We start from the raw sequence: 20549 nt of genomic DNA, 5'->3' as shown, positions 1-20549 counted from the left end.
ATTTATAATCCTTTGGGTATATACCCAGTAGTGGAATGGCTGGGTCATATCGTACATCTAGTTCTAGATCCTAGAGGAATCGCCATATTGTTTTCCATAATGGTTGAACTAGTTTACAATCCCACCAACAGTGTAAAAGTTTCCTATTTCTCCACATCCTCTCCACACCTGTTTTTCCTGACTCTTAATGATTGCCATTCTGACTGGTGTGAGATGGTATCTCACTGTGTTTTGATTTGCATTTCTCTGATGGCCGTGATGTGATGATGTCTGTTCATGATGTCTTCTTTTGTGTCTGTCGGCTTGTGTCTTCTTTTGAGAAATGTCTGCTCATATCCATTTTCCACTTTTTGATGAAGTTGTTTGTTTTTTTTCTTGTATACTTGTTTGAGTTCTTTGTAGATTCTGGATATTAGCCCTTTGTCAGATGAGTAGGTTGCAAAAATTTTCTCCCATTCTGTAGGTTGCCTGTTCACTCTGATGGTAGTTTCTTTTGCTGTGCAGAAGCTCTTTAGTTTAATTAGATCCCATTTGTCAATTTTGGCTTTTGCTGCCGTTGCTTTTGGTGTTTTAGACATGAAGTCCTTGCCCATGCCTATGTCCTGAATGGTACTACCTAGATTTTCTTCTGGGGTTTTTATGGTATTAGGTCTAACATTTAAGTCTCTAATCCATCTTGAATTAATCTTCATATAAGGGGTAAGGAAAGGATCCAGTTTCAGCTTTCTACTTATGGCTAGCCAATTTTCCCAGCATCATTTATTAAATAGGAATCCTTTTCCCATTTCTTGTTTCTCTCAGGTTTATCAAAGATCAGATGGCTGTAGATGTGTGGTATTATTTCTGAGGACTCTGTTCTGTTCCATTGGTCTATATCTCTGTTTTGGTACCAGTACCATGCTGTTTTGGTTACTGTAGCCTTGTAGTATAGTTTGAAGTCAGGTAGCGTGACGCCTCCAGCTTCCCTTTTGACTTAGGATTGTCCTGGCATTGTGGGCTCTTTTTTGGTTCCGTATGAACTTTAAAGCAGCTTTTTCCAATTCTGTGAAGAAAGTCATTGGTAGCTTGATGGGGATGGCATTGAATCTATAAATCACCTTGGGCAGTATGGCCATTTTCACGATATTGATTCTTCCTATCCATGAGCATGGTATGTTCTTCCATTTGTTTGTGTCCTCTTTGATTTCACTGAGCAGTGGTTTGTAGTTCTCCTTGAAGAGTTCCTTTACATCTCCTGTAAGCTGAATTCCTAGGTATTTTGTTCTCTTTGAAGCAATTATGAATGGAAGTTCATTCCTGATTTGGCTCTCTGCTTGTCTGTTACTGGTATATAAGAATGCTTGTGATTTTTGCACATTAATTTTGTATCCTGAGACTTTGCTGAAGTTGCTTATCAGCTTAAGGAGATTTTGGGCTGAGACGATGGGGTTTTCTAAATATACACTCATGTCATCTGCAAACAGGGACAATTTGACTTCTTCTTTTCCTAACTGGATACCCTTGATTTCCTTCTCTTGCCTGATTGCCCTAGCCAGAACTTCCAACACTATGTTGAATAGGAGTGGTGAGAGAGGGCATCCCTGTCTTGTGCCAGTTTTCAAAGGAATTTTTCCAGTTTTTGCCCATTCAGTATGATATTAGCTGTGGGTTTGTCATAAATAGCTCTTATTATTTGAGGTACGTTCCATCAATACCGAATTTATTGAGCGTTTTTAGCAAGAGGGCTGTTGAATTTTGTCAAAAGCCTTTTCTGCATCTATTGAGATAATCATGTGGTTCTTGTGTTTGGTTCTGTTTATATGCTGGATTACGTTTATTGATTTGCGAATGTTGAACCAGCCTTGCATCCCAGGGATGAAGCCCACTTGATCATGGTGGATGAGCTTTTTGGTGTGCTGCTGAATCTGGTTTGCCAGTATTTTATTGAGAATTTTTGCATCGATGTTCATCAGGGATATTGGTCTAAAATTCTCTTTTTTTGTGTGTCTCTGCCAGGCTTTGGTATCAGGATGATGTTGGCCTCATAAAAAGAGTTAGGGAGGATTCCCTCTTTTTCTTCTGATTGGAATAGTTTCAGAAGGAATGGTACCAGCTCCTCCTTGTACCTCTGGTAGAATTTAGCTGTGAATCCATCTGGTCCTGGACTTTTTTTGCTGGGTAGGCTATTAATTGTTTCCTCAATTTCAGAGCCTGCTATTCGTCTATTCAGGAATTCAACGTCTTCATGGTTTAGTCTTGGGAGAATGTAAATGTCCAGGAAATTATCCATTTCTTCTAGGTTTTCTAGTTGATTTTCATAGAGGCATTTATAGTATTCTCTGATGGTTGTATGTATTTCTGTGGGGTCAGTGGTCATATCCCCTTTATCATTTTTTCTTGCATCTATTTGATTCCTCTCTCTTTTCTTCTTTATTAGTTTTGCTAGCGGTCTGTCAATTTTGTTGATTTTTTCAAAAACCAACTCCTGGATTCATTGATTTTTTGGAGGGTTTTTGTGTCTCTATCTCCTTCAGTTCTGCTCTGATCTTATTTATTTCTTGCCTTCTGCTAGCTTTTGAATGTGTTTGCTCTTGCCTCTCTAATTCATTTAATTGTGATGTTAGAGTGTCAATTTTAGATCTTTCCAGTTTTCTCTTGTGGGCATTTAGTGGTATAAATTTCCCTCTACACACTGCTTTAAATGTGTCCCAGAGATTCTGGTGTGTTGTATCTTTGTTCTCATTGGTTTCAAAGAACATCTTTATTTCTGCTTTCATTTCGTTATGTACTCCGTAGTCATTCAGGAGCAGGTTGTTCAGTTTCCATGTAGTTGAGCAGTTTGGATTCAGTTTCTTAGTCCTGAGTTCTAGTTTGATTGCACTGTTATCTGAGAGAGAGTTTGTCATAATTTCTGTTCTTGTACATTTGCTGAGGAGTGCTTTACTTCCAATTATGTGGTCAATTTTGGAATAAGTGCGATGTGGTGCTGGAAGAATGTATATTCTGTTGATTTGGGGTGGAGAGTTCTATAGATGTCTATTAGGTCTGCTTGGTGCAGATATGAGTACAATTCCTGGATATCCTTGCTAACTTTCTGTCTCGTTGATCTGTCTAATGTTGACAGTGGAGTGTTGAAGTCTCCCATTATTATTGTATGGGAGTCTAAGTCTCTTTGTAGGTCTCTAAGGACTTGCTTTATGAATCTGGGTGCTCCTGTATTGGGTGCTAGATATTTAGGAGAGTTAGCTCTTCCTGTTGAATTGATCCCTTTACCATTATGTAATGGCCTTCTTTGTCTCTTTTAATCTTTGATGGTTTAAAGTCTGTTTTATCAGAGACTAGGATTGCAACCCCTGCTTTTTTTTTTTCTCCATTTGCTTGGTAGATCTTTCTCCATCCCTTTATTTTGAGCCTATGTATGTTTCTGCATGTGAGATGGGTCTCCAGAATAGAGCAAACTGATGAGTCTTGACTCTTTATCCAGTTTGCCAGTCTTTGTCTTTTAATTGGAGCATTTAGTCCATTTACATTTAAGGTTATATTGTTATGTGTGAACTTGATCCTGTCATTATGATATTAGTGGTTATTTTGCTCGTTAGTTGATGCAGTTTCTTCCTAGCCTCAATGGTCTTTACATTTTGGCATGTTTTTGCAATGGCTGGTACTGGTTGTTCCTTTCCATGTTTAGGGCTTCCTTCAGGGTCTCTTGTAAGGCAGGCATGGTGGTGACAAAATCTCTAAGCATTTGCTTATCTGTAAAGGATTTCATTTCTCCTTCACTTGTGAAACTTAGTTTGACTGGATATGAAATTCTGGGTTGAAAATTCTTTTCTTTAAGAACGTTGAATATTGGCCCCCACTCTCTTCTGGCTTGTAGAGTTTCTGCTGAGCCATCTGCTCTTAGTCTGATGGGCTTCCCTTTGTGGGTAACCCGACCTTTCTCTCTGGCTGCCCTTAAGATTTTTTCCTTCATTCAACTTTGGTGAATCTGGCAATTATGTGTTTTGGAGTTGCTCTTCTGGATTAGTATCTTTGTGGCGTTCTCTGTATTTCCTGAATTTGAATGTTGGCCGCCCTACTAGGTTGGGGAAGTTCTCCTGGATGATATCCTGAAGAGTGTTTTCCAACTTGGTTCCATTTTCCCCCTCACTTTCAGGCACCCCAATCAGACGTAGATTTGGTCTTTTTACATAATCCCATACTTCTTGCAGGCTTTGTTCATTTCTTTTTCTTCTTTTTTCTTTTGGTTTCTCTTCTCGCTTCATTTCATTCATTTGATCCTCAATCGCTGATACTCTTTCTTCCAATTGATCGAGTTGGTTACTGAAACTTGTGCATTTGTCACGTATATCTCGTGTCATGGTTTTCATCCTTGTCATTTCTTTTATGATCTTCTCTGCATTAATTAGTCTAGCTTTCAATTCTTCCACTCTTTTTTCAAGATTTTTAGTTACTTTGCACTGGGTACGTAATTCCTCCTTTAGCTCTGAGAAGTTTGATGGACTGAAGCCTTCTTCTCTCATCTCATCAAAGTCATTCTCTGACCAGCTTTGATCCGTTGCTGGCGATTGGCTGCACTCCTTTGCAGGGGGAGATGTGCTCTATTTTTTGAATTTCCAGCTTTTCTGCCCTGCTTCTTCCCCATCTTTGTGGTTTTATCTGTCTCTGCTCTTTGATGATGGTGACGTACTGACTGGGTTTTGGTATAGGTGTCCTTCCTGTTTGATAGTTTTCCATCTGACTGTCAGAAGGACTGTCTGTTGGTCTGTTGGAGATTGCTTGAGGTCCACTCCAGACCCTGTTTGCCTGGGTATCAGCAGCAGAGTTTGCCGAAGATAGAATATTGCTGAACAGCGAGTGCACCTGTCTGATTCTTCCTTTGGAAGTTTCCTCTCAGGGGTGACTCCACCCTGTGAGGTGTGGGGTGTCAGACTGCCCCTAGTGGGGGATGTCTCCCAGCTAGTCTACTCAGGGGGCAGGGACCCACCTGAGCAGGCAGTCTGTCTGTTCTCGGATATCATCCTCCGCGTTGGGAGATCCACGGCTCTCTCCAAAGCTGTCAGACAGAGTCGTTCGCGTCTGCACCGGCCCCCACTGCTTCCCCTATTGGACTTCAGCTGTGGGCTGTGCCCAGAGGTGGAGTCTACAGAGACAGGCAGGCTTCCTTGAGCTGCTGTGAGCTCCACCCAGTTCGAGCTTCCCAGCGGCTTTGTTTACCTACTTAAGCCTCAGCAATGTCGGGCGCCCCTCCCCCAGCCTCACTGCTGCCTTGCGGATAGATCGCCGCAGACTGCTGAGTTAGCAGTGAGGGAGGTTCCGTGGGCACGGGCCCCTCCTGGCCAGGTGTGGGATATATTCTCCTGGTGTGCCTGTTTCCTTAAAGCGCAGTATTGGGGTGGGAATTACCCGATTTTCCAGGTGTTTTGTGTCTCAGTTCCCCTGGCTAGGAAAACGGATTTCCTTCCCCCTTGAGCTTCCAGGTGAGGCAATGCCTCGCCCTTCTTCAACTCTCGCTGGTCAGGCTGCAGCAGCTGACCAGCACTGATTGTCCGGCACTCCCTAGTGAGATGACCCCAGTACCTCAGTTGAAAATGCAGAAATCACCGGTCTTCTGTGTTGCTCGCACTGGGAGTTCGAGACTGGAGCTGTTCCTATTCGGCCATCTTGCTCCGCCCCCCCTTTTTTTTTTTTTTTTGAGATGGAGTCTTGCTGTTTCACCTGGGCTGGAGTGCAGTGGCGGATCTCAGCTCACTGCAAGCTCCGCCTCCCGGATTTTATGCCATTCTCCTGCCTCAGCCTCCGGAGTAGCTGGGACTACAGGCGCCCGCCACCTCGCCCGGCTAGTTTTTTGTATTTTTAGTAGAGACGGGGTTTCACCATGTTAGCCAGTATGGTCTCAATCTCCTGACCTCATGATCCGCCCGTCTCGGCCTCCCAAAGTGCTGGGATTACAGGCTTGAGCCACTGCGCCCGGCCAGAAGTTCAGCATTTTTTTATCACATTGGTTCCTGTGAATGTGATATTATTTATGCTATTGGAAACATCAAAAAAGTAAATTTAATTTTTTTCCAACATAAAAATGAAATGCATATTTTTGTGTTCTTGCTTGTACTAATCGCTAAATTTACTAAATCTCCTAGCTGGGTTATAGATATTTTTCTAATTTTAATGTGCACATCCATGTTTTAAGCCAGGCTTAATCATTCCTTTTCAATCATTTTACTTTCAACTTTTACTTTCAGCTTTTACTTTCCTAAGTATGTTACTACAAATACAAAAACTAATTACAAGTACTTCTCAGTACATTATGTAGAAACCTGCCCACACCAGATATCTTTGCCTCATTATTGATGTCCAGGACATTTTAACTATTTCATATCCTCCATGTTGTGTTTTGTTTGTTGGTTTGTTTTCTTTTGTTGTTGATTTTTTTCAGGTAGAAATCATTCATATGCTTAAGGAACTATTATTTTATTCTGGATAGTTAGTACACTTTATTAATTAAAATTTATCATCCTTTGAAAATGTATTTTTTGCATTTATTAAGATGCCACATGTTTGTTCTTTTCTATGCAGGAGGATACCTGAGGCCAGGAGTACAAGACCACCCTGGACAACACAGCAAGACCTCATCTCTATTATTAATAAATTTTTACTAAAAAATGATTTACAACTCTAAACTAACCTTCTACCCTGTATTACTGAAATAAATCCCACTTGAATCATGGCACATTATGTATAATCGTTTCCCTTTCGTTAATCACTGGAATATATGGCATTTTTATCACTATATATGTAACATTTTATAAATTTGGCATATTACGAAAGATTATTAAATATTTTAATTCTAATTTCATTTTTGTTTTTGTTTTTGTTTTTGAGACTGCGTCTTGCGCTGTCATCTCAGCTCACTGCAATTTCCATCTCTCTAGTTTAAGTGATTCTCTTGCCTCAGCCTCCTGAATAACTGCTGCTACAAGTGCGTATCACCACGTCCGCGTAATTTTTGTATTTCTCATAGACACGGGATTTCATCGTGTTGCCCAGGTTTTTCTAAACTCCTGATCTCAGGTGATCTGCAGCCTTGTCCACCCAAACTCCTGGGACAACAAACATGATTCATCACATTTGGCTTTCATTTCTTTTTTTTTTTTTTTTCTTATCAGGTTTCAGTATTAGCTTGTGCTAATCCTAAGAACATTTGAGGTAGATTTAGTAGTCTTGATAGTTCTGGTCAAATTTATCAGTGCTATAAATTATGCCATATTTCTATTATATATTCGTACAGTTTTTTTAATATATACAAATTTATATTATATGCATGTCTTTTAACTTACTTGCCTTATTACTTGTTGTTTTTCTTTTGTTGTTGTTGTTGTCATCCTTGGATTTTCTATTTGCCTAATAAAAAGTCTGCAAATAGTAACAGAAACAACTTTCTTCCTTCCAATGTACATGCCTTTCATTTTCTTACCTATTTAGTTGTGTTAGCCAGTACCTATGGAAAAAAGCTACTAGAGTAGAATGTTCTTATTTATTTACCACTATGATAGATGCCTTTTGATTGATATTTCTATATATTTTTATATATAGTAACATTGTTTATATTTGTGCATTATATAAGTAATTTATATTATATATACATATATAGTTACATAACAGATATATACATGATATCTTAACATCATGTATATATAAACATTATACACATGAAGAAAAGATACCTCTACTTCTATTTTTTCTTGAAATAAAGAATAAGAATAAACTTTCATTAAATGAATTTCATCACTTACAGTGATAACCTATGTTTTCTAAGATTATATTAATATCTTTAATAAATTTCCTAATATTGAGATTTGCATTTATTGAAATAAATCTCAAGCCATCACAATGAATTTTTCTTCAAACATCAGCTGTAATCTATCAGCTAGCTGTTAAAAAATATTCCTATCAATTATTTGCTTCTTGTGCTATGTTTTTAAATTTTATATTGATGCTTTGCAAGCTTTAGAATAAAATTTTAGAACTATTTTCCTTTCCTAAATCAATTTAAATATCAGGGAATTAATCTTGTTTTCAAAGAAAAAACTGTTGAAAGCATTTGGAACTGATGTCTTTGAGGGGGAGAATGTTTGAGGCAGAGAATGAGGTTTGTCGCTTTGGGATGATATAATTAGTCTGTTTTGAGTTTCTATTTCTTCTGGAAAAAATAGGTGCTATGTGTAGGTCTGGAAAATTATCCATTTCATCCAAGTTTTCAAATGCATTTGTATGGGATGGATCAAAGGAGTTGGTTTTAATTCTTTAATCTCTTTCCATAACAAGGATTTCCTCTGATCATTTATTTCATGCATTTTGGCATCCTCCCGTTTTATTTGATGATTATCATATTAAACAGTTTTTCTGTCATTTTTTTGCTTACCAGGGAACTAATGCTAGGAATTTCATTCTCATTTATCTCCTTTTTGATTTTTAATCTTTATTAATCCCTTTCTAATTCCTGCTGTGCTCATGTAGTTTTGCTGTTGTTGTGCTTTGTTTTTTTCTTGAGAAAATACAACTTATGGTGAGATTCCTTCCCCAGAGCCCCTCCAGCACTCCACTCTCTGGAAGGAATAGCCGCACGGTGTAGTTTCTGGCACAAAATAACTAAGCAAATTACTCTACGTGTTTCTTTATGGTCCCAATACTCTTGGCTGCAACAGTCTGAAATGTTACTATTTAAAATTTCATGCCCACTTACGCGTAGGGCATACTGCAAGTATATTCAAAATGAGAGTGAGGAAATAGCATGGATTTCGGCCAGCAGACGTAAGAGTGCAATTTATATACACTCTTGGAATGTAAACCCAGTATCGTTGTCCAAAAACTCGAGGGAGGCAGGAATATTTAGTTGAACACATTATGAAGAGTTTAAAGTTGTCCTGCCAACAGAACTCTGTTTAATAAAAAAAGTTCTGTTCTGTGTTTAGCAATGCCCCAGTTTTTTATCCCTAGTTCTCAGAAGTTTCCTTTTCTTTTTGCTTCTACTAGATTCAAATAGTCTATATTTGACTTAGGCATGGATTTCCCATTGTATGCACAATTATAAGAACTCCCGGATATTTCCAATATGGTTTTTGTTGTTGAATCTGAAATAGAAAGGATTCATTTCATGAACCCAATCCCCCAGTAGAGCCAATCAATTTTCTTGGTGCTGCTAAGAACATTTTCCCAGCTTTTTTTTTTTTTTTTTACTGTCAAGCCCAATGTTCAATTTTACCACTTATATGATGGTGTTCTACTGTGATAGTGACCTTCAACTATTTCACAATATCCGTATAAAATACCATGTACTGAAAAAAATGTAATTGCCTGTATTAGCCTGAATGAGAAATGTCTCAAAGTCAAACCATTTTCAGTAAACATGCATTAGGACACTGGAGCAGAGCTATCGCTGGCGATGAAGGTGCTGCCGAAAGAAATTATGTGATTTTTGGAATTTTAGTCCAAATTTTCTTTGTTATTTAACAAGAAAACCTTGTAAAACTAACAGATTAAAAGTAAACTTTTGCTTTATCTCTTATTCACAGCGAGGCTTCTTAAGGTTTATCTTCATTTATTAACTACTCTAAGACTTTAAACCTTGGGGTACACATTTAAGACAGGCATATTAGATGTGCACATTCATTTATATTGTGATAATTTTAGGTAAAGTACATGTGTGAGTTCTTTAATAATTTAACTCAACAAGGAAATGAAATGGCTGTAAAATAAACACAGGTTATCTAAAGGGAGGAACATTTTCTCCTGATTTACATGAATTGTTTCTTTTCGAACTTTCGAATGATATAAACCCCAAAGCAAGAAAAATTACCATGAAATGGTTTATTTTCAAATTCAACGTCATTAGAGGTAAATCTGACTGCTCATCATTTTCTCAAGGTAATTTTCACTTTGACAAGTAATTGTCTCTAATACTTTTATTTCTAACACACCTGGGATCATTGCATAATAGCTTTGATTGGAGGGAAGGGAAGAATGCAATAATCCGATTGTTAAGCCAGAAGGATGATGTGTGTGTATTAGAATCTTCTGCTGTTTTGTAGGGACACAGATTTTGTATGGCTGGCAACTAACACTTCCAGTGGCATAGGAATTATCTAGACACTTGAAGGTAGCAATGGGCATAATAGAAGTTCCTGTGTCTCAAATTGACATGTTATAGTTTCATCTTTTTTTCCTTATTTCTGATGGAAGTACTAATAAGTAGAAAAATGGCCAAGAAACTGTCAAAGCAAAAAAAAAAAAAAGAAAAAGAATATCAGAAAAAGAATAGCTGGTTGGAATGTGACTGGATTTTTAAACCACTGGAGAAGGATACCCTGTTATTATCATTCTTTTATTGTTTTTGTTTTTAAGAAAACTATTCCTATATCATTCTTTCAAATAAACTTTAAAACAGCTTGCATAAATCATGCTGGTTAATAAGAGAGAAGGAGACAGAGATGGAAATAGAGACAAAGAGAGAGAATGAGAGACGGAGAGAAGGAGAGACAGACCAGAGAGAGTAAGAGGGCAGGTGGGAGAGAGGAAAGGAGGGAGAGAGAGAGAGGGAGTAGAAAGAAGAGAGAGAGACAGAGAGACAGAGAGAGAGGAAGGGAGGGAGGGAGAAAAGGCAGAGAGAGGGCAGGAGGAAGACAGAGAAACGGAGAGAGTGAGATAGAGAGAGAGGAAGGGAGGGAGAGAGAGACTGAGTAATACTTTCAAGATTATACTTTACAATGTTGGACAAGAGAGTGCCTGTTTTATGGTCAAGGAGTATTCATTTATTACCAATTCACAAGAGTCATACAAAGAAAGAAGTGACACTAAATCAAGAGCAATTCATAACAACACATGGAAAAGAAAGAAAAAGGGTAAGAAAAGTTCTCCCTTCTAAAGTCAACACACCATGTACTTTGGGTCGTCTCCTACCCAGTGAAGCCTCTAGAATGAATCCACCACCACGTTTTCCCTCCTTTTCTTCATTTGGCATTCAGATATTACCACAGTGCTCCCTGGGAAGATATTATTTCGCATCCCCAAACAACATGCCCAAATCCTTTTCTACCTTGGATGATTTCCTGTCTTCATTATTCATTTCTTGTTTTTGAACAGTGTAGCCTCCACCATTTCTCCCAAATACCTTCATAGAATCTTAGAATGACTTCTTTCTTTGCTCCAATCATGTGATCTTTCTCTTGTCTCTTTCTATTTGACTTTTTATAAGATTGATCATCTTCTTCGAAATATCATGGCTTCCTTGGCTTGGGTTGCGTTGGTGACTCCTGCTTTTTCTTCATGGTTTATGTAAGCCCTTTTAAACAGGCATATGTCTCTCCTACCTCATATCTCCCTATCCACTTAATAATGTTCCTTGTAGTTATCAGTTCTCAACGTTGCTAGTCATGCTTCTATTATAGATCCCTAAACTACCTATCAGTTTATTCCTACTTTCTCTACAGTACTTTAAATTGATTTCAGGATTGATTCCAGGAATATACAGGAATATATATGTATGCCCTGTCATTGCCATTATCATTATTTATTGCCTATGTTTTTAAGAAAACTATTCCTATATTATTCTTTCAAACAAATTTCAAAGCAGCTTGCATAGATCTTGCTGGTTAATAAGAGAGAGGGAGACAGAGACTATATATACATACATATATACACATATATACATATATACACATATATACATATATAATATTTGTCATAGAGTCAATTTAAAATATAATATAATATATGTAATTAAATATAATATGTATTTTATACTATATATATGTAAAATTGTCCTGGAATCAATTTAAAATATATATTTGTATTAGAGACAGGGAATTGCTCTGTTGCCCTGGTTGGAATTCAGCGGTGCAATCACAGCTCACTGCAGCCTCGATCTCCTGAACTCAAGCAATCCTTCCACCTCAGTCTTTTGAGTAGCTGGGACTACAGCCATATACCACAGGGTTATCGTCCCTGTGAGTGAGGGGTTATCCCTTGTGAACAGAAGACCAGGAAAAGCTGTCTACTGAGGACAGTGAACTAAGGAGAAGAGAAGGACTAGGTAGAGTCAGTGACAAGAGATCTATGAGTAGACACACGCTTATATCCCTGTGTCATCCCAGTCCTGCTTCCAGTTCTATTTGAGTCCTAGGTATAGTCACATCTTGACCAATTTGGAATCTGTGACACAGTCTATATTTGTCCAATGAATACCCTCCCTTAAGCACACAACTGTCTCCTTCAATCAACATGTAATTTCTTTTATTCTCCCTTTCTGATTCACCCTCAGAAGAGGAAAGTGGGGTTAGAAACTTCTCAATTCATTATGAAAATCATCTATTATTTTATAGGAGATATTAATATCCAAGAAAAAACTCTTGGGGCATCAACCCATGCTGTTATACTTTCCAGTGGAAAGTAATTAATTCAAGTTGCTTCTCACTGTATTACTGGTTCAGAGAAGTGCTAAGAAATAATAGAGTAACAATTGGTTGATGTGAAATAGGTCACAAATCTGGTGGTTTCTACTCCTTACGCACCTGGATGAAAAGAACAAAGAGGTTAATTGATCAAATTGATAATAGGCAGCTCGTTTGTGAGTCGTTGTGGAGTGGGGCAACACATTGAAGGTCTCTTACCTCTATATCTTCTTCCCATTTTGCTGGGATATCCTGGTCTTTAAAACTTTAATTCAAATGAAAAAATAATGTATCATCTCCTTCATTCAGGTTTAATGGATGGTCACAGCTATTTAATGCATTAATTAAGTTAACATGGCTTGCCATGCACACCATTCCCCAAAGACTGCATATGCCTTGGGCTAGAATTGATGCAGTCATTAAAATATTCCTTCAGGGTCTCCTGTAGGGCAGGCCTGGTGGTGACAAAATCTCTAAGCATTGCTTGTCTGTAAAGGATTTTATTTCTCCTTCAGTTACGAAACTAAATTTGATTGATATGAAATTCTGGGTTGAAATTTCTTTCTTTAAGAATGTTGATATGGCCCCCACTCTCTTCTGACTTGTAGAGTTGTTGCCGAAAGATCTGCTCTTAGTCTGAGGGGCTTTCCTTTGTGGGTAACCCGACCTTTCTCCTGGCTGCCCTTAACGGTTTTTTCTTCATTTCAGCTTTGGTGAATCTGGCAATCATGTGTCTTGGAGTTGCTTTCTCAAGGAGCATCTTGTGGCATTCTCTGCATTTCCTGAATTTAAATGTTGGCCTGCCTTACTAGGTTGGAGAAGCTGTCCTGATGATATCCTGCAGAATGTTTTCAACTTGGTTCCATTTTCCCCTTCACTTTCAGGCACACCATCAGACGTAGATTTGGTCTTTTACATAATCCCATACTTCTTGCAGGCTTTGTTCATTTCTTTTTCTTCTTTTTTCTTTTGGTTTCTCTTCTTGCTTCATTTCATTCATTTGATCCTCAATTGCTGATACTCTTTCTTCCAGTTGATCAAATCAGTTACTGAAACTTGTGCATTTGTCACATATTTCTTGTGTCATGTTTTTTATCTCTATCAGTTTGTTTATGGCCTTCTCTGCATTGATTATTCTAGCTATCCATTCTTCCATTCTTTTTTCAAGATTTTTAGTTTCTTTGCACTGAGTATGTAATTCCTTCTTTAGCTCTCAGAAGCTTGATGGACTGAAGCCTTCTTCTGAAGGGGTGGCCTGCCCCTCCACACTTGTGGGTGTTTCTCTTTAGGTGGAAGGAGAGACTTGAGAAAAGGAATAAGACACAGAGACAAGGTATAGAGAAAGAAAAACGGGGCCCAGGGGACTGGTGCTGTGCTTACAAGGAACCCACACCAGCACCGGCCTCTGAGTTCCCTTAGTATTTATTGATAATTATCTTTACCATCAAAAAGATAAGTGAGTGACCAGACAATAGGATCATTGTAGGGAGGAAATCAGCAGCAAGACATATGAACAAAAATCCTTGTAACATGCATAAGTTTAAAGGAAAATGCTGTGCCTTGAGATGCATACGCGAACATCTCCATAAGCCTTTTAGCAGTATTGCTCCAGTAAGCCCCACCTTATTCCAAAAGGCGGTTTTCTCCTTGCTCAGTAGACAAAGCACACAATGGGTTTTGCCTGGAGATGTTCCATTGCCCAGGACGGGCAGGATTTTTAACCAGTAAGCTGCCTTCTGGTACTTATTTAACAAAGACACATCCTGCACAGCCCAATATCCATTAAACCTTGAGTCACCAGAGATTATTTCTTACAAGGACAAGGTTGGGGGTAGGGTCACAGATTAACAGCATTTCAAATACAGAACTAAATGGAGTATCTTATGTCTATTTCCTTCTATATAGACACAGTAACAGGCTGATCTCTGTTTCTTTTCCCCACATTCTTCTCTCAACTCATCAAAGTCATTCTCTGTCCAGCTTTGATCCGTTGCTGGTGATGAGCTGCACTCCTTTGGGCGGGGGAGATGTTCTCTGAATTTTTGAATTTCCAGCTTTTCTGCCGCTGTTTTCCCTTTCCTATCTTTGTGGTTTTATCTGCCTTTGGGCTTTGATGCTGGTGATGTACTGATAGGGTTTTGGTGTGGGTGTCCTTTCTGTTTGTTAGTTTTCCTTCTAACTGTCAGGAACCTCAGCTGTATGTCTGTTGGAGATTACTTGAAGTCCACTCTAGACCCTGTTTGCCTGGGTGTCAATCAGCAGCAGAGGCTGCAGAAGATAGAATATTGCTGAACAGCGAGTGTTTCTGTCCGATTCTTCCTTTGGAAGCTTTGTCTCAGGGTGTACCCTGCTGTGTGAGGTGTGGGGTGTTGGTCTGATCCTAGTGGGGGATGTCTCCGAATTAGGCTACTCAGGGGTCAGGGACCAATTTGAGCAGGCAGTCTGTCTATTCTCAGATCTCAACATTTGTGTTGAGAGATCCACTGCTCTCTTCAAAGCTGTCAGACTGCAAGAGACCCTGAAGGAAGCACTAAACATGGAGAGGAACAGCTGGTACCAGCCATTGCAAAAACATGCCAAAATGTAAAGATCATCAATGCTAGGAAGAAACTGCATCAACTAATGAGCAAATAACCAGCTAATATCATAATGACAGGACCAAGTTCACACATAACAGTATTAACCTGATATGTAAATAGACTAAATGGCCCAATTGAAAGACACAGACTGGCAAATTGGATAAAGAGTGAAGACCCATCAGTTTGCTGTATTCAGGAGACCCATCCATATGCAGAGAAACACATAGAATCAAAATAAAGGGATAGAGGAAGATCTACCAAGCAAATGGAGAACAAAAAAAGAGCAGGGCTTGCAATTCTAGTCTCTGATAAAACAGACTTTAAACCATCAAAGATCAAAAGGGGCAAAGAGGGCCATTACATAATGGTAAAGGGATCAATTAAACAGGAAAAACTAACTATCCTAAATATATATGTACCCAATACAGGAGCACCCAGATTGATAAAGCAAGTACTTAGAGACTTAAAAAGAGATTTAGACTCCTATACAATAAAAATGAGAGACTTCAACACCCCACTGTCAATATTAGACAGATCAGTGAGACAGAAAGTTAACAAGGATATCCAGAAATTGAACTCAACTCTGCACCAAGTGTACCTAATAGACATCTACAGAACTCTTCACCCCAAATCAACAGAATATACATTCTTCTCAGCACCATGTCGGAATTAGTCCAAAATTGACCACAAAATTGAAAGTAAAGCACTCCTCAACAAATGTACAAGAACAGAAATTATAGCAAACTAACTGAGACCACAGTGTAATGAAACTCGAACTCAGGACGAAGAAACTCAATCAAAACTGCTCAACTACATGGAAACTGAAAAACCTGCTACTCAGTGACTACTGGGTACATAACAAAATGATGGCAGAAATAAAGATGTTCTTTGAAACCAATGAGAACAAAGATATAACATACCAGAATCTCTGGGACACATTTAAAGCAGTGTGTAGAGGGAAATTTACAGCACTAAATACCCACAAGAGAAAGCTGGAAAGATCTAAAATTGAAATCCTAACTTCTCAATTGAAAGAACTAGAGAAGCAAGAGCAAACACATTCAAAAGCTAGCAGAAGGCAAGAAATAACTAAGATCAGAGCAAAACTGAAGGCGATAGAGACACACACACATAAAAAAAAAAAAACCTCCACAAAATCAATGAATCAAGGAGCTGGTTTTTTGAAAAGATCAACAAGTTTGATGGACCTCTAGCAAGACTAATAAGGAAGAAAAGAGAGAATAATCAAACAGACACAATAAAAAATGATAAAGGGGATATCACCACCAACCCATAAAAATATAAACTACCATCAGAGAATACTATAAACATCTCTATGCAAATAAACTAAAAAATCTAGAAGAAATGGATAATTTCCTGAAAACTTACCCTCTCCCAAGACTAAACCAGGAAGAAGTTGAATTCCTGAATAGACCAATAGCAGGTTCTGAAATTGACAATGTTAATAGCCTACGAACCAAAAAAAGTCCAGGACCAGATGGATTCATGGCAGAATTCTACCCGAGGTATGAGGAGGAGCTGGTATCATTCCTTCTGAAACTATTCCAGTCAATAGGAAAAGACGGAAACCTCCCTAACTCATTTTATGAGGCCAACATCATCCTGATACCAAAGCCTAACAGAGATACAACTAAAAAAGGAGAGAGAATTTTAGACCAATATCCCTGATGAACATTGATGCCAAAATCCTCAATAAAATACTGGCAAAACGAATCCAACAGCACATCAAAAGCTTATCCACCATAATCAAATAGGCTTCATCCATGGGATGCAAGGCTGGTTCAACATACACAAATCAATAAACATAATCCAGCATATAAACAGAACCAAAGACAAATACCACAGGATTATCTCAATAGATGCAGAAAAGGCCTTTGACAAAATTCAACAGCCCTTCATGCTAAAAACTCTGAATAATTCAGTATTGATGGAGCATATCTCAAAATCATAAGAGCTATTTATGACAAACCCAAGGCCAATATCATACTGAATGGGCAAAAACTGGAAGCATTCCCTTTGAAAACTGGCATAAGACAGGGATGACCTCTCTCACCACTCCTATTCAACATATTATTGGAAGTTCTGGCTAGACAATCAGACAAGAGAAAGAAATTGAGGGTATTCAGTTAGGAAAAGAAGAAGTCAAATTGTCCCTGTTTGCAGATGACATGATTGTATGTTTAGAAAAACCTCATCTCAGCCTAAAATCTCCTTAAGCTGATAAGCAACTTCAGCTAAGTCTCAGGATACAAATCAATGTGCAAAAATCACAAGCATTCTTATACAACAGTAAGAGATAAACAGATAGCCAAATCATGAATGAATTTCCATTTGCAATTGCTTCAAAGAGAATACAATACCTAGGACTCCAACTTACAAGGAATGTAAAGGACCACTTCAAGGAGAACTGCAAACCACTGCTAAGTGAAATAAAAGTGGACACACACAAATAGAAGAACATACAATGTTAATAGACAAGAAGAATCTATATCATGAAAATGGCCATATGGCCTAATGTAATTTATAGATTCAATGCCATCCCCATCAAGCTACCAATGATTTCTTCACAGAATTGGAAAAAACTGCTTTAAAGTTTATATGGAACCAAAAAAAGCCCGCATTGCCAAGACAATCCTAAGTCAAAGAACAAAGCTGGAGGCATCACGCTCCTGACTTCAAACTATACTACAAGGCTACAGTAACAAAACAGCATGGTATTGGTACCAAAACAGAGATATAGACCAATGGAACAGAACAGAGTCCTCAGAATAATACCACACATCTACAGCCATCTGATCTTTGACAACCTGAGAGAAACAAGAAATAGGGAAGAATTCCCTATTTAATAAATGGTGCTGGGAAAATTGGCTAGCCATAAGTAAAGCTGAAATTGATCCTTTCCTCACTCCTTATATGAAAATTAATTCAAGATGGATTAGAGCTTAAATGTTAAACCCAATACCATAAAAAGCCTAGAAGAAAGCCTAGGTAATACCATTCAGTACATAGACATGGGCAAGTACTTCATGTCTAAAACACCAAAAGCAATGGCAACAAAACCAAAATTGACCAATGGAATCTAATTAAAATAAAGAGCTTCTGCACAGCAAAAGAAACTACCATCAGAGTGAACAGGTAACCTACAGAATGGGAGAAAATTTTTGCAATCTACTCATCTAACAAAGGGCTAATATCCGAACCTACAAAGAACTCAAACAAATTTACAAGAAAAAAAAAAAAAAAAAAAAAAAAAAAAAAAAAACATCGAAAAGTGGGCAAAAGATATGAACCAACATTTCCCAAAATAAGACATGCTACAGCCAACAACACATGAGAAAATGCTCGTCATCACTGGCCATCAGACAAATGCAAATCAAAACCACAATGAGATATCATCTCACACCAGTTAGAATGGCAGTCATTAAAAAGTCAGGAAACAACAGATGCTGGAGAGGATGTGGAGAAATAGGAACACTTTTACAGTGTTGGCAGAACTGTAAAGTAGTTCAACCATTATGGAAAACAGTATGGTGATTCCTCAAGGATCTAGAACTAGATGACCCAGCCATCCCATTACTGAGTACATACCCAAAGGATTGTATACCATGCTGCTATAAGCCACACGCACAGTATGTTCATTGTGGCACTATTTACAATTGCAAAGACTTGGTATCAATGCAAATGTCCATTAGTGACAGACTGGATTAAGAAAATGTGGCATACATACATCATGGAATACTATGCAGCCATAAAAAGGATGAGTTTGTGTTCTTTATAGGGACATGGATGCAGCTAGAAACCATAATCTCACAAACTATCGCAAGAACAGAAAACCAAACACTGCATGTTCTCACTCATAGTTGAGAACTGAACAGTGAGATCACTTGGACTTGGGAAGGGGAAAATCACACACTGGGGCCTATTATGTGGTGGAAGAGAGGAGGATGGCATTGGGGGTTTACCTGATGTAAATGACGAGTTGATGGGTGCTGACGAGTTGATGGATGCAGCACACCAACATGGCACAAGTATACATATGTAAGAAACCTGCACATTGTGCACATGTACCCTAGAACTTTAAAGTATAATAAAAAAAGTAAATAAAATAAAATACAATAAAATAAAATAAAATATTCCACAAATTCTTCACAGGTGGTATGCAAAGTTCACCTTATCAAAGCAGTGGATTACAGAAAAGATGAACACTTTGTCTTATATTTGTTAGAAGAACTAGAAACAAGTCGCTAAAAAATTGAATATTTAAGCAAAAATAATAGGTCCATTAAATAGGATCAGTCAGAGTATGAACTGAATTAAATCCGTTAGCACAATTAGTGGTTCTTACATACTGCAGCAAAGGGGAAAAAGAACAGGTCATTTGGAAATCGTTCTTTCTTTCTTTCTTCTTTTTTCTTTTGCTTTCTTCTTTCTTTCTTTCTTTCTTTCTTTCTCTTTCTTTCTTTCTTTTTTCCTTCTTCCTTCCTTCCTTCTTCCTTCCTCCTTCCTTCTTCTTCCTTCCTTCCTTCCTTCCTTCTCTCTTCTCTCATCTCTGTTTTTCCTCCTCCTCCCTCTCCTCCTTCTCCTTCTCCTTTTCCCTCTTCCTCTGCTTTCTTCTTCCTCCTCCTCCTCCTCCTCCTCCTCCTCCTCCTCCTCCTCCTCCTCCTCCTCCTCCTCCTCCTCCTCCTCCTCCTCCTTCTTCTTCTTCTTCTTCTTCTTCTTCTTCTTCTTCTTCTTCTCTTCTTCTCTTCTTCTTCTTCTTCTTCTCTTCTTTCTTCTCCTTCTCCTTCTTCTTCCTCTTCATCAAGACAGAGTCTCACTCTGTCACACCGGCTGGAGAACAGTGATGCTATCACAGCTTACTGAGGCCTCCAACTCCTAGCCCCATCCTCCCACATCATCCTCCCAATTAGCTGAGACTACAGGCACACACCATTGTACCTGGCTAAACTTTTATCCTTTTTTTTTTTTGTAGAGACAGGGTTTTATCATGTTGCACAGGCTGGTCTCAAACTTCTGGACTCAAGCAAGCAATCCTCCTGCCTCGGCCTCCCAAAGTGGGATCTTTTCTTAAAAGTATGCAACTCTCTTCTTCAACATGTAACTTCTTATATTCTGCCTTCCTGTTTCACCCTCAGAAAATAAAAGGGGGCTTGATAAACTTTCTCAGTTGATTATGAAACTCATCCATTATTTTAAAGGATATATTATCTCCAAAAAAAAAAAAAAAAAAAAAAAAAACCTCTTGGTGGGTATACACCATTGTGTAAAACTCAGACAATGCTAGTTGTAATTTCTTGAGTTCTCACAGGTGTCTATTCTCATTAGAAACTTGCACCCATTATTCCTGTACTTGGAAAAGTCCTGAAAAAATAACCTCACATCTTCACCACCCAAGACTTTCTGAATCCATTTTGCTGCTTGTGACTTTGTCATCCTCTCCATATGATAGTTATTTTCAATCCATACATGTATAGATTTTAGGAAATCCAGAGATATCTATTATTTGGGAGAGAGGAAAAAGCCA

Source organism: Trachypithecus francoisi, unplaced genomic scaffold (assembly GCF_009764315.1).
Source record: "Trachypithecus francoisi isolate TF-2019V2 unplaced genomic scaffold, Tfra_2.0 Lachesis_group6, whole genome shotgun sequence".
Lineage (NCBI taxonomy): Eukaryota > Metazoa > Chordata > Mammalia > Primates > Cercopithecidae > Trachypithecus > Trachypithecus francoisi.
Note: the sequence above shows the minus strand (reverse complement) of the source record.